The following is a 15,061-nucleotide window of genomic DNA, read 5'->3' on the forward strand; positions in this document are numbered from 1 at the left end:
CCCTCTGGCATCCCAAGCGAGTTCTTAACCATCGCGCCACTCGGCCGGCCCCCAAGCCAGTTCTTAACCATCGCGCCACTCGGCCGGCCCTGTTTGTTGATTTATTGATGATAGCCATTCTGACGGGTGTGAGGTGGTATCTCATTGTGGTTTTTATTTGCATTTCCCTAATGCTAAGTGTGGTTGAACATTTTTTCATATGCCTATTGGCCATCTGTATGTCCTCTTTGGAGAAATGTCTCTTCATATCCTCTGCCCACTATTTAATTGGGTTGTTTGTCTTTTTGGTGTTGAGTTGCATGAGCATTTTATATATTTTGGATGTTAACCCCTTATCAGATATCTCGTTGACAAATATCTTCTCCCATTCAGTAGGCTTCATCTGGGGCTTTTAAAAATCTGGTGGCACCATATACCATGTGGTCTTTTGTATCTGGCTCCTTTTACTTGAACATAATGCTTTCAAGGTCCATCCATATTGTAGCATATATCAGAGTTTCATTCTTCTTTCTGTCTGAATAATAGCCCATTGTATTGGATAGACCACATTTTGTTTATGCATTCATCCCTTGATGGACATTTGGGTTGCTTCCATCTTTTGGCTACTGTGAATAAGAACAAGTAAAATCTACACAGAGAGACTGAATCTAGGTTAATGGCTGCAAAGGCTGGGACAAGGATACAGTGGACTGTTTAATGGGTACAGGGTTTCCATTTGGGCCCACTCTGCACAGCCATGTTCTTTGGCCTGGCACACCCTTTGGGCATCTACATGCCTCAGTTGCTCCTCTCCCTACCAGTTTCTTCTCCCTACCAGTGTGTGTGTGTGTGTGTGTGTGTGTGTGTGTGTGTAAGGGGGTGCAGGTGAAAGGGATGAAAATAAGTGGGCAATATTCACTCTATAGCAAGCAGCGTGGAAGGCACAATAGCATAATGGTCAAAGACGTAGTTTTTGGAATCAAACTGGCTGGGTTGGATGCCTGACTCCAGTGGCTTGAATTATGGAAACCCTTGGTGGCTCAGATCCTCATTTGTGGAGAAGAGATAGTAATGCCCACCTTACTTGATTGTTGTCAGGAGTTAATATATCCAAAGCACTTCGAAAAGTGTCTGTTATTTAGAAAGCACTCTATTTTACTTTCTAAACTACCTCTTGGATCCATCCTTTCCTCTCCAATATCACTTCCTAGTTGAGATGGCCAATATCCATGACCTAGAAAACAGCTGCAGACTCCTAATTGACCTTCACGAACTGGCTGGTGACCTGGGCAGGACCCTGCCACACCTAGGAAAACTGTATCTTTACTCTATACAAGGAGACTGGTTCTGGTGAGCGGGTTGGTGTTTTGAAAACTGTGGTGTGTCTTTGTCATGGTGAGGACGACGGAAAGGAGCAGCATGGAGGAGGTGGCCATGAACTGATACAATCAATAGGCTGAGCCAAGCCTCCCAGGGAGGGATCTGGTTCACAGGGATGTGGGAATGTCAAGATTTACTAGCAATTAACAATGGCTGTAATGCTGTGTTATTAATGAGGCAGAAGATGAAGATAAAAAGAATAATTATCATGTATTAGTACCATGATCAAGCAGAAATGACAATTGTGGTTACTCTTGCAAGAAAGAGTCACAAACATGTTTTTGTGTTCAGAAATGGGTGAGGAAAGAGATGGGAACAAATGAGTGAGAGAGAATCCTAGCTAGCGTGTGAAAAGGTGCCTGGGTGGAAAATTGCTTCTGGAAAAGGGATTATAATAGAATTTCCTGCAATTCTGTTGTGTCAAAAAGCCTTTGATTGTTCAAACCTTCAAACATCTCTGGATCTAAATCTATATCACCAGGAAGTGAACTTTGGACTCTGCACCTTCCCTCCCTAAAGTTGCATCTCTTATGCCCATTTAAGATGTATTTTCGGAGAGAGATGGGCAAGGAAGACCCTCCCTGAGGCAAAGCCAGAAGTCATGGGGGACAGTGGAAAAGGAAATTTCTCTAAAAGGGAAGAATGAAGTGGGAAAGTGAAACTTTCAGTCTGTCTTTAGGTTATCCAAATTCCCATCATGGCTAAACATGCAAATAATGTAAGAATGTCAGAAAAACCCCTTGCATCCTGAGAAAAACTACACACAAAAAATGTACCTGGTCTTTTCTTAAGCCGCTCAATAGTTTTTCTTAGCACTAAACCCCAAATAAATTAAATATAGGCAGCTTCTGACATTGTTGACAATGGTTCCATCTCCTGGTAGCCACTCCCTTGTGTCACCTGCTCACCTTGAATGTGGATTGTACCTAGTGACTCACTTCTAGTGAGTAGAATGTGGCAACAGTGACAGGATGTCACTTCTGAGGTTAGGTTACAAAAAGCCTGTGACTTCTTCCCTGTTCTCTGTCTCTGGCTTATCTCACTTTCCTTGATTTTCACATGTTGAGGACATGACTACCATGTCAGAGAGGCCAGTGTGGCAGGAAATGGAGGGTGGTCTCTGGCTAACAGCCTGTGAGGAACTGAATCCTCCACAACCTTGTGCGTGAGCCTGGACACGCAGCCTCCCCCAGCCAAGTTTCCCAATGAGACCACAGCCCCAGCTGCCATCTTGACTTCAGCTTCCTGAAAGACCCTGAAACAGAAGGCTGAGAGATAATAAATGTTGTTGTTTCAAGCCACTGAGTTTTTGGATAATTTGTTATATAGCAATAGATCATGAATACAGGCCCATATGTTGCTGACTCCTTAAAAGAAAACAATGTATTACTGATATTTTGCAGTGCTAATCCCTATGCAGAACCACCGTGAGGAACTATTTTTTTCTCCACCAATTAGAATGCTGAACATAATAACCATACTTTTGTGGGTTAAACTTTTAAATATATGTCAAATCTTAATGCTGACAGCTAGTTCTCTGAAGGTGAGGCTCCCTTGCAAATTAACAAAACAAAACAAAGCATGTTTTCAGCCTTCAAATTTACTCCTGAGTTTTTAAAAACAATTTCAAAATTGAGATGTAATTGACATATAACATTATGCCAGTTTAAGGGGTACAGGCATACCTCATCTTACTATGCTTTGCAGATATTGTGTTTTTTACAAATTGAAGGTCTCTGGAGCCCTGTGTTGAGCAAGTTTACTCATACCATTTTTCAGATAAGAGTTAGCATTTTTTAGCAATAAAGTATTTTAAGTAAGGTATGTATATTGTTTTTTAAAGACCTAATGCTACTGCACACTTACTAGATTACAGTATTGTGTAAATATAACTTTTATATGCACTGGAAAACCCAAAAATTTATATGACTTACATAATTGCGATATTCGTTTTATTGTAGTGGTCTGGAACCAAACCTGGAGTATCTCCAAGGTCAGCCTGTACCACAGAGTGATTTGATACATTTATGTTGCAGTATGATGGCCATTGTAGCACTAGTTAACCCCTCTGTCATGTCCCATAATGACCACAGTGGTGGGAACAATTAAGATCTAGCCTCTTAGCAAGTTGAATGTTTTTAATATAGTTTTGTTGTCTATAATCACGGTACTGTGTGTTAGATCTCCAAGACTTATTTATCTACTTGTTGTAAGTATGTGCCCTGAAACAACAGCCTGAATTTCTCTTGAGCAAAATGAGCTTACTCTATTGCCAGAGCAGAAAACCTTTAAAAGTCTGCCTTGAAAGATTGCCATTTGCTGGTGACTCCCCATTTATGTTAACTCCCCATTTCATTGTGGGGCTTTATTTAATTAGCTTGTCCTTTAGGATTTTTAAGTTAAATTTATTGGGGTGCCATTGGTTAGTAAAATTATAGGTTTCAAGTGTAAAGTTGTATAAGACATCATTTATATATTGCATTGTGTTTTCACCATCCAAAGTCAGTTCTCCTTCCATCACCATATATTTGACCCCCTTTACCCTCTTCTACCACCTCTCTCCACCCTTATCCTCTGGTAAACTGTTGTCTGTGTCTATGGTTTTTTGTTTGTCTTATTCATTTGTTGCTTTTAATTTTATATCACACATATGAGTGAAGTCATATGGTTCTTGACCTTTTCTGTCTGACTTATTTTGCTTAGCATGTTAATCTCAAGATCCATCCATGTGTTCGCAAAAGACACTATTTCATGTTTTCTTATGGCCGAGTAATATTCCATTGTATATATGTATCACGTTTTTATCCAATCATCTGTCAAAGGACACTTTGGTTGTTTCCATGTCTTGGCCACTGTGAATAATGCTGCAGTGAACATAGGGGTACATATATCTTTATGGATAAATTTTTGGGGGTAGATACCCAGAAGAAGGATTGCAGGGTCATATGGTATCACCATCGCTTATTTGGTTCTGGACACTGTTTATTTGATGTGTATGGGGCAGATAACTTACTGATTGGTTTACTGACCACAAAACTGCATTGGACCTGATGGAGAGAACTCATCACTCAAAGATCCTAGAGTTTGAGGTAGAAGTATTTATGATGGGACCTTGGGTGTCACCCTAAATGGATAAAAGGATGCACTGAAATAACCTCATTTGCTATATTTCCTCCCAGGATTTGCTCAAGAGTTTTTGACTTTGCAAACTCACAGAAGCAGAGAATAGAATGGTGGTCACCAGTGACTAGGGGTGGGTTAGGGTGTGTAAAATGGGGGAAAGATTAGTCAGAGTACCAACTTTCAGTTATGATGGATGAATAAGTTCTGGAAATCTGATGCACAAGGTGGTAACTATAGATAACAACACTGTATTGTATATTTGAAATTTGCTAAGAGGGTCATATGGTCATTCTTTTCTTGATTTTTTGAGGAGCCTCTACACTGCCTTCCATAGCAGCTACACCAATCTGCATTCCCACCAACAGTGTATTCCCAGGAGAGGGATTTACTCAAAAAATCTGAAAACATTTATCAGTAAAGATATATGTGCTCCAATGTTCATTGCAGCTTTATTTATGGCAGCCAAAACATGGAAACAACCAAAGTGTCCTTTGATTGATGATTGGATAAAGAAGATGTGGTGTATATATACACAATGGAATATTATTTTGCCATAAGAAAAGATGAAATAGTGCCATTTGCGACAACATGGATGGGTCTTGAGATTATTATGCTAAGCTAAATCAGTCAGCCAGAAAAAGTCAAGAACCATATGATTTCACTGATAATGTGGAATATAAAACTGAAAACAACAAAGGAACAAGACAAACAAATAAAGAAACAAAAACTCATAGTCACAGACAATAGTTTAGTGGTTACCAGAGGGTAAGGGGGTAGAGAGGTGGTAGATGAGGGTAAATGGAATTAAATATATGGTGATGGAAGGAGAATTGACTCTGGGTGGTGAACACACAATGTGATATATAGATGATGTATTACCTTATTGTACACCTGAAACCTACAAAGTCTGACAATTAAATTCACGAACTTCCCACCGAGCGCTTACATTGGCAGCTCTGTACAAACAGCTCAGTAAGGTTTTCATTACTTTGGTATATCAGTGTCTCACAGCTGTGTTCATGTCAACGTGTGGTGTGTTTTGCTGAGTGGCATTCATTATTGTTATTGCGTGTTTTTGTGTGCCATCACGAGAATGTCTGAGCTTGAATTAAAGCAATGAACAAACATTAAATTTTTTGTCAAACTTGGCAAGAGTGGGAGTGAAATCAGGGACATGTTAGTCCAAGTTTATGGGAATAATGCCATGAAGAAAACAGCAGTGTACAAATAGATTAAATGTTTTTCTGAGGGGAGAAAACGCATCTCTGATGAAGACAGGTCAAGGTGATCAGTAATGAGGAGAATTGCAAAAATTCGTCGAATTGTGCATCAAAATTGTCAGCTGACTGTGAGAAGCATAGCAGAGCAAGTAAACATCGACAGAGAAACAGGAAAATCTTAATTGAAAATCTTGGTGTGAGAAAGGTGTGTGTAAAAATGGTCCTGAAGGAAGGAGCTCACCGATGAACAAAAGGAAAGGAGAGTTGACATTTGCCAAGACCTTTTGGAGAGGCAAGTCGATGTTTTGGGCTGTGTTATCACTGGTGCTGAAACATGGGTGTACCCTGAAACAAATATGACCCTGAAACAAAGTGTCAAAGTGCACAGTGGAAGTCAGCCAATTCTCCATGACCAAAAAAGTTCCATCAGTCCAAATCAAGAGTCAAAACAATGTTGCTAACCTTTTCTGATATCAGAGGGATTACTCGTTATAAATTTATACCAACTGGACAAACAGATATCCAAGTTTGCTATTTGGAAGTACTGAAAAGGCTGCATGAAAAAGTTAGATGAAAACAACCTGAACTTTTCACTAACAATTATGGCTCTTTCATCACGACAATGCACCAGCTCACATGGCACTGTCTGTTAGGGAGTTTTTAGCCAGTAAACAACTGTATTGGAACACCCTCCCTACTCACCTGATTTGGCCCCCAATGACTTCTTTCTTTACCTGAAGATAAAGGAAATATTGAAAGGAAGACATTTTGATGACATTCAAGACACAAGGGTAATACAAGGACAGCTCTGATGGCCACTTCAATAAAAGAGTTCCAAAATTGCTTTGAAGGGTGGACTAGGTGCTGGCGTCGGTGCATAGATTCCCAAGGGGAGTACTTCAAAGGTGACTGTAGTAATATTCAGCAGTGAGGTATGTAGCACTTTTTCTAGGGTGAGTTTGCGAACCTAATTGTCAGAACTCGTATATCAAACACTAAGTTGTACTCGCTAAGTATATACAAATTTTATTTCTCAATTATACCTTAATAAAGCTATTTTACAAAAAGAATGTTCGATTTTGAAGATGACACTGAGAAGCACCTAGTTTAGTCCAGGGTTTCTCGAACTTGACACAATTGACTATGTTGGGCTGAGTAATTCATTGTGATGGCAGGGGGTCTGTCCTGGGCACCTCAGGACATTTAGCAGCATCCTGGCCTCTACCCACTACGCTCCAGCAGCACCCCCTACCTGCATTCCTAGTTGTTACAACCAAAAATGCCTCCAGATATTGCCAAATGTCCCCTGGGGAGCAGAATTGCTCTGGTTGGGGATCTCTGTTTTAATCCAATCTCTGTTGGTTGAGAACTACTGTTTTAGTCCTATGTGAGTCTCCTGAGTATAATGTCCCCGGCAAATTCTAGCCTGGGCTTGACTGCTTCTGTGTCAGGGAACTCACTACTTCACAAAGCACCTTCCCCATGGTTAGACTTCTCTGAGAAGTAGAGAGATCTTCCTTAGAGTAGAATGGGAATGATTAAGGATATGAGGTCTTCTTTTGGGGTCATGAAAATGTTTTGGAACTAGATAAAGGTGGTGGTTTCACAACATTGTGAATGTACCAAATGCCACCAAATTGTATATTTTAAAATGACTAATTTTATGTCATGTGAATTTCGCCTCAATAAAAAAAATGAGCATGAGCATTTATGGAGATCTCCCTCTCTATCAAGCACTGGAGTAAATCACATACAATATTGTCTCAATGAATCCTAACAACAAACTGGTGAGAGAGGTAGTTCTATTACCCACAGTTTTACAGACAAGAAATCGGAGCTCAGAGAGGTAAAGCAAGGTGCTTAAGTAGCGCCACTAGGAGGGGACAAGGCCAGGCCTGCTTCTCCCAGTATAGATAATACTGTACTGATTCCCCTGCCACCCTCTTATTTTCCAGGAAAAATGGGAAGATAAGAAGCCAGCAAAATCATGGGGAACCGGATGATTACAAAGGAACATTTGCATTTCTAAAACTGAAAATTAAATAAGGCATTGCACAACTGTATGGGCCTTACTTGGAATTGTGCTTTGAACAATTTTTTTTCCCCTAAATGACCTAATTGGACAAATTTGAATGCTGACTATGATATTTGATGCAATTGAAGAATTAGTGTTTTTGTTGGTGGGAAAAAAATAAGGCAATGCACATAGAAGAAACACCCTGCAAACTTTCTTTAAGTTAATCTGCTTATTCATCGATTCATGCAACAAATATTGACCCAATGTTTGTTATGTGCCAGGTACTGGGGATACAGGAGTAGTAAGAAAGACACCACCCCTCCCTGTAGCAAATGTTATTCATGTCACACCCATATCTCCTAGGCAGCAGTCCCGTGGTGGTCCCAACCACTAGCCCCTGCAACTCCCTCCCTGAAGGCTGCCTCTGGCCATTGAAGCTTGCTTGGCCCATGCAAAGGGCAGGCCAGATGTGCAGGGGTACGGGGAGAGTTAGTCCTCATACCCGGGAGCAGCCCTCAATCAGTGACTGACTAGAGTTGGTGGAGCACCCCAGCTCCCTCACTCCTTGGCTGGAATAACTGAGGTACATGCTTTCCACGATCTCTGGGAGGTCCCAGCAGGACTGAGCTTCAGTTGTCCATGGTGGTAACCTCTGTAACACCCATTGCTGGCTGCCTTGTCTTCCCTGCTTCACTGTCCTGCTCCTATCTGGGGGCTTCCTGGGATTGCTTTCCAGATAAACTTCTTACACTTGAATTCTTGTTTCAGAGTCTGCTTCTAGAGCACCCCAAAGTATGGCATCACCCCAAACTACCCTCAGGGTACTGACAAGTCACTGGACTGTCACACACACATGGGATGAGAATTATGAAGGAAAAGTGCAGGGTGCTTGGAAATGTATAATTGGAAGTTTGACCTAATTGGGGGGCAAGGGGCAGGAAAACGGATGGTGCTGGACAGGAAAAGAGGTAGGGAGAGAATTTTCTTTGTAATTTTTTCCCGCAATGTAAATGGCAAGTAGTGTTCTTAGAAACATCTTTGTGACAAGTGTTGTTAAACAACTCATGACATGCATCACAGAATGGGTATAATCTCCGTTCACTGATATCACACTGTGGGAGAGAATTTCCTAAGCAGAGGGAGTAAGATGTGCAAATGCTTATAGGCAAAAGAAAGTTTGAAGTGTGGAAGAAAGTGTGGTAGGCTGAAAAATGCCCCCCTCACATCCCCAAAGACATTTGTGTTTAAATCCCCGGAACCTGTGAATATGTCACTTTACTTGGCAGAAGGGACATTACAGAGGTGATTAAGAATCTTGAGATGGGGAGATTATCCTGGATTATGCTGGTGCGCCCATTGTAATCACAGGGCTCTTTATAAGAGGCAGGCAAGAGGGTCAGAAGTCAGAAGACTGAAATGTGACAGTAAAAGCAAAGAGAGTCAGAGAGAGATTTAAAGATGCTACTGCTGGCTTTGAAGATGGAGGGAGAAGCCAGGAGCCAAGGAATGCAGGCGGCCTCTAGAAATTGGAAGAGGCTAGGAAATGGATTCTTCCCTAGAGCCTCTGGAGGAACCATGGTACTGTAGACACCTTGATTTCGGCCCAGTGAAATCCAGTCAGGACTTCTGACTTCCAGAACTGTAAGATCTAAAGTTGCATTGTTTTACGCCACTAAGTTTGTGGTAGTTACAGTAGCAATAGGAAACTTATACAGAAATGAAAAAGGCTGAAGCTCAAAGCGTTGAAATGGGGGAAGGGGAGTTGCCTGAGATGATGGGGGAGCAGAAGGAGGGCTGCAGGTGATGAGGTCAGATCAATATGGCCTGAATGTTTGTATCCCCTCCCCCAATTCATAGATTGAAATCCTAACCCCCAAAGTTGATGGTATTAGGAGGTGTGGGCCTTTGGGAGGTGATTAGGTCATGAGGGTGAAGCCCCCATGGATGGGATTAACCCTCTTATAAAAGGGACCCCTGAGATCTTCTTCCACCATGTGAGGACACAGCCGGAAGGTACAAGCTATGAACCAGGACATGAGCTTTCACCAGAATGGCATCATGCTGGCATCTTGACCTTGGACTTACCAACTTCCAGAACCGTGAGCAATACATTACTGTTGTTTACAAACCATCGAGTCAGGATTTTGTTATAGCAGCCTAAAGGGGGCTGTGTTATAACAGCCAGTGGGACTGTGTTCTAGAGGCCATGGGTGTGCAAGGATCTGCTCTGTAGACTAGAACACTCATGCTGGCTGAGACGTATTTGTGCATTACAGGGAAGATGGTGACAGGAGGACCAGCTAGGAGGCTGTAGAATCACCCAGGCAACGGCGATGGCTCCTTGGAGTAGAAGATGGAGGAGGGGAGTGTGGAGGGCAGGAGGTGGAGGAAAGCAGACAGATTTATAGTTTTTAGGAGTAAAATCAACAGGGTGTTTGATTGCAAAACATGTCTGCTCCTACTACTCAGCACAGGGGCTGGCTTCAGCTGATGCAGCTGAGTGACTAATTGAATGACTTTATGGGCTCCTTCATAAAAATATTTTAAAATTATTTTAAAATTGCACTGGTATAACTCATACGAGGTACTTACAGTGATCCAGCCATAGGGAGAGAAAGTAGAGTGGTAGTTGCCGAGGTAGGGAAGGGGGGTGCGGAGTTAGTGTTCAATGGGGACAGAGTTTCAGTTTTGTAAGATGAAATGAGTTCTGGAGATGGATGGTGGGGATGGCTGCACAACAGTGTGAAGGTACTTAATGCCTCTTAAGTGGATACTTAAAATGGTTAAGATGGTCAACTCGATGTTATGTGTATCTTACCACAATTTAAAACTATTGAACAAATCTGCATTGGTGTAAAGATAAATACAACCCAGGTTGGAGTTATCATTTCAATAGTTTTAATATTTACAGTATACAATTATATGACCTGTCACATAATATAAAATATCATATGCAATATAAATAATATATAACATTCTGTATTCATGTTTCTTCTGACTTTAAAAGAAATTAAAATGAGAACTTTTCCATGGGGCCCCTCCCTGTAGGATTTGGCCCTGGGAAGTTGACAGCAGGGAGGAAATACATTTTAAACATTGGTGTGCAGTCAAATTCCCTGAGAAGCTCATTAGAAATGCACACAGCCCTTGGCCCTGCCGTTTGGGATTCAGATCCCGTAGGTCTGGACTGTGGCCCAGGAAGCTGCTTCATTGCCAAGCACTGTAGTTGTTCTCAGGAGGATGGTACCTGGCCCATTCTTTGGGAGCAGTGGCTATCCCCTTATGGGGGCATCCTCACACTTTTTAAAGTTCAGACTTAACCCCTCACTTGCTGGGTGGCTTTTTAAATCTTGTCACTGCTCGGACTATTTCTTCATCTCCCCTGTGGGGATGATGACGCCCCACCTTATGGTGTCATTGAGAGGCTCCCCGGTTGCCCACAACTTGGCCTGGGGCAGCCGCTGAAATCTCAGCTCTGAGTCAACTGAGGGAGTTGTGCAAACGCTGTTGGGGAACATTGTGTGACTGCGGTCACAAATGGGCTGTGTCAGCAAGAATGAGAATGGCAGGCTCAACCCAGAGGGCAAGGCATTGCACACAGGGAGTATTTACATCCTCATGAGAGGTTTCTGGGCAGGATGAATGGACAAAGACACAGGCAAAGAGACAATCCCCAGCCCCAGAAGGACCTGCAAGAGGCTCCATCTGCAGGGTGGTGGCGACTGTGTCCTGGGAGGATGTATGGACTGCACCAATGGGCTTCCTTTCTCTGGCTTTGACCCACAGGAAACACTGACCAGTGGAGGGAGGGGGTAGGGGCATCCACTCAGCAGCATTACAAGGCTGGCTGCTTCTGACCACCTTGTCCCTTCAGACTTACCAGTGGCAAAGGTGGATCCCTGCAATAATTTGCACTTTGGCACTGTGTTATCCATATATTTTTATACCTTTATCCATATACCTTTGCAAATACGAGGTTGGACAATTAAGTTTGTGAACTCATCCTACAAAAAGTGCTACATACCTCATTGCTGAATATCACTATGGTCACCTTTGAAGCACTCCCCTTGAGGAGCTATGCACCAACACCAGCGCCTAGTCCACCCTTCAAAGCAATTTTGGAACTCTTTCTGGAATGGCCATCAGAGCTGTTGTTGTATTACCCTTGATGTCCTGAATGTCATCACAGCGTCTTCCTTTCAATATTTCCTTTATCTTCGGGTAAAGAAGGAAGTCATTGGGAAATCACCAGATCAGGTGAGTAGAGAGGGTGTTTCAATACAGTTATTTGTTTACTGGCTAAAAACTCCCTCACAGACACTGCCATGTGAGCTGGTGCATTGTCATGATGCAAAAGCCATGAATTGTTGGTGAAAATTCAGGTCATCTAACTTTTTCACGCAGCCTTTCCAGCACTTCCAAATAGTAAACTTGGTTAACCGTTTGCCCAGTTGGTATAAATTCACAATGAATAATCCCTCTGATACCAAAAAAGGTTAGCAACATTGTTGCAACAAGTTTGTGAACTTAATTGTCATATCTTGTATAGGCAAATCTCATTATTGGTGGTCATTATGTGCTATAAAGTCCCCAAAATACTCAACCATTGTTCCTAGGGGAAATATAAGAGGTGGTTCTTTACAGTCTCTGGTCACACCATTTTTGTTAACTGATTAATACATAACCTTGTTTTATGTGTTTCTGTTTAAAGATGCCTTAGTTAATACTCGAACATATTGTTTAAAAAATATATTATATATTAATATAAGTCATTAATATTGAAATCAAGGCCAATAGCACTATATAACTCATGCCCAAAAGAAGCTTATCTAACACATGTATTTTCTCCATAAGGCACATCCCAGCCTTCCTGACTAAGGAACACTAAATAGCACTTCAGCACTATGCTTAGGGGCTGTTTCAAACAATAAAAATCACCAACAAAAAGAGTAAAAATACTAAAAAACATGACACTAAGTAGACCTTGAAAAAGATGTTTGCTTTTTTAAAAATTATAGTTGACATACAATATAATATTAGTTTTATATGTACAACATAGTGATTCAACATTTATATTCCTTATGACGTGATCACCACAATAAGTCTAGTAACCATCTGTCACTGTACAGTTATTACAATATTATTGACTCTATTCCTTATGCTGTACATTACATCTCCATGACTTATTTTATAACTGGAGGCTTGTATTTCTCAACCCCCTTTCCCTTTTCCACGCATCCTCCATCCCCCTCCCCTCTGGCAATTATCAGTTTGTTTTCTGTATCTGAGTTTGTTTCTATTTTATTCATTTTTGTTTTTTGTTTTTTTTAGATTCCAAATTTAAGTGAAAACACATGGTATTTGTTTTTCTCTGTCAAACTTCTTTCATTTAGCATAATACCCTCTAAACCTATCCATGTTTTTGCAAATGTCAAGATGTCATTCTTTTTTATGGCTGAGTAATATTCCATTTGGATGCTTGTTTAAAAAGGAGAGTTAAAACAAGAAGGCAAAGTGTCATATTGTTTGCAGCTTGTTTGACCATGTTGGGCCACTGAAGTTTTTCACTGTTCTGTGCACATCTGCAAATGACTGAGAAAGCACCATGATATTGGTTTTGGGGGTTACAAATCAATTTTACTGAGTTTGGTGAATTCACAAATACAGACTTTTCAAATAATGAGGATCGACTGTTATCTCTGTTAAACTTCCCTCAAATTGCATGTTATCTGCTTCCTGTTGGTATCCTGATTGGTACGTCACTGAAAAACATTCCTGGGGAATTCTGGGTCCCAGGGAGCTCCCGGTGACCCCCAGACTGTGAAGTCCCTCTTGAGATAAGGAAGCTGGCTGTGATGCCCAATGATTGCGTTAGAGGCGATTGGTTTGAACCCCTCAACCCTACTCCTCCTCAGCTCTGATCCTGGGCAGGCAGCTATTTTTTTTTATTTTTTTTTTGTTTGTTTTTTTAGCTGAGCCATCCTGCTACCTGTTGGCAGCTCAGCGGCTGCTCAGCTCGGGCTGGACTCGAACCGCTGTTGCTCAGAGCTCAAACTCTTGAGCGAGCTCTTAACCAACTGAGCCACTCGGCCGGCCCAAAGCAGCTCTTTTTTGTGTGTGTGTATTCCCCTGTCAAATGGATATATCTGACCTTCTTTCCACTTGGTTGTTATGGGGACCAGTGAAGATCATGGTGAGCCCATGGTCGATACTTGTATTGTGGAGCAAGGGAGATTGCAGACCCAGGTTTAGTCCCGCTTTGTCCCTTGCTTGCTCTGTGACCCTGGGCAAAGGAGTTCACCTTTTTGAACTTCATTTCCTTCTCTGTAAAATGTTGGGGGGGGGGGCTATGTTGTGTCCATGTGACTGGTTGGCTTTGCCAAAAAGATAAGAATATTTGTGAGGGCTATTCATGGTCAGTTCCACGAGGGAGGGGCCACATCTGTTTTGGTCTTCACTGTAACTCCAGCACCAAACACGGCCTCTGATAAAGAGCAGTTGCTTGGGAAATATTTGTGGTTTGAATGAACACCCCCTATTCTCTGTATGCCACACCCTGGAATCTCCCCATGGAGAGCACATGATTATCACAGGTCGGTGTGAGGAGTTCTGTGATGGGGGGTGGTGGTGTATGAGGGTGGGGACGGTGTCCAAGGGGCTACAAGAACAGAGAGGAGAAAATGAGTTGTGCCTGGATGGCTGGGTGCAGTCGGGTGGGCTTCCTGTAGGAGGCCATGCTAGAGCTGCATCAAAAGGATGATTGGCTGCACTTGATCTACTTGTGAGCTCCCTGAGAGCAGGGGTGAGGTCAGCCTTTCTCACTGCTGCACCCTGTGACTGGCTAAGAACCTGGCACTTTGTAGAGGCTCAAAAAATGAATGATGTTGTGAATTTTGAAGGAGCAGTACCCCCACCCCCTAGGTAAATGGAGAAAAGGGCAACGGGACTCAATCCCACCTTCCCACCTGAGCTGCTCGGGGTCCGGGAGAATAAGCCTCCATTAGAAAGGGCTACGGGGGAAGCTCCTGTGTGATCTTGGGCATCTGCTTAACCTTGCTGTGCCTCAGTTTCCTCAGCTGGAAAAAGGGGATGATAACTCAGTGCATTGAGGATAACGTCTAGGCAGTCACCATACGAACTCATCTATCCTTACCAGCCTTGAAGTGGGTGCTGTAATTCTTCCTATTTTATAGGTGGAGACACGGAGGCCAGAGACGGACAGTGACTTGCCCAAGGCCACACAGCTTGATATCAGGGAACTGGGATTTGAACCCCCAGAAATCTGGCACCCAAATCCATCCGGTTAACTTCCAGGATACACCGCCCATAACGTGTTGTAGAG

General features: G+C 42.3%; 1 protein-coding gene across 2 annotated transcripts in view; it reads left to right on the forward strand.

Moving 5' to 3' along the window:
- The window catches only part of SLC1A6 (solute carrier family 1 member 6), a 92,764-nt gene that overhangs the window by 42,976 nt on the left and 34,727 nt on the right, over positions 1–15,061 (forward strand). The window contains exon 1 of one of the 2 annotated variants that reach the window (XM_019631760.1): positions 14,913–15,060. The exons of the other annotated variant lie outside the window; for it this stretch is intronic. The gene's annotated coding sequence lies outside the window, so the exon portion shown is untranslated. Of the gene's footprint in view, positions 1–14,912; position 15,061 lie in introns of those variants that run through there. 2 annotated transcript variants of the gene reach the window in all.

Source organism: Hipposideros armiger, unplaced genomic scaffold, assembly GCF_001890085.2.
Source record: "Hipposideros armiger isolate ML-2016 unplaced genomic scaffold, ASM189008v1 scaffold_1045, whole genome shotgun sequence".
NCBI classification, from domain to species: domain Eukaryota; kingdom Metazoa; phylum Chordata; class Mammalia; order Chiroptera; family Hipposideridae; genus Hipposideros; species Hipposideros armiger.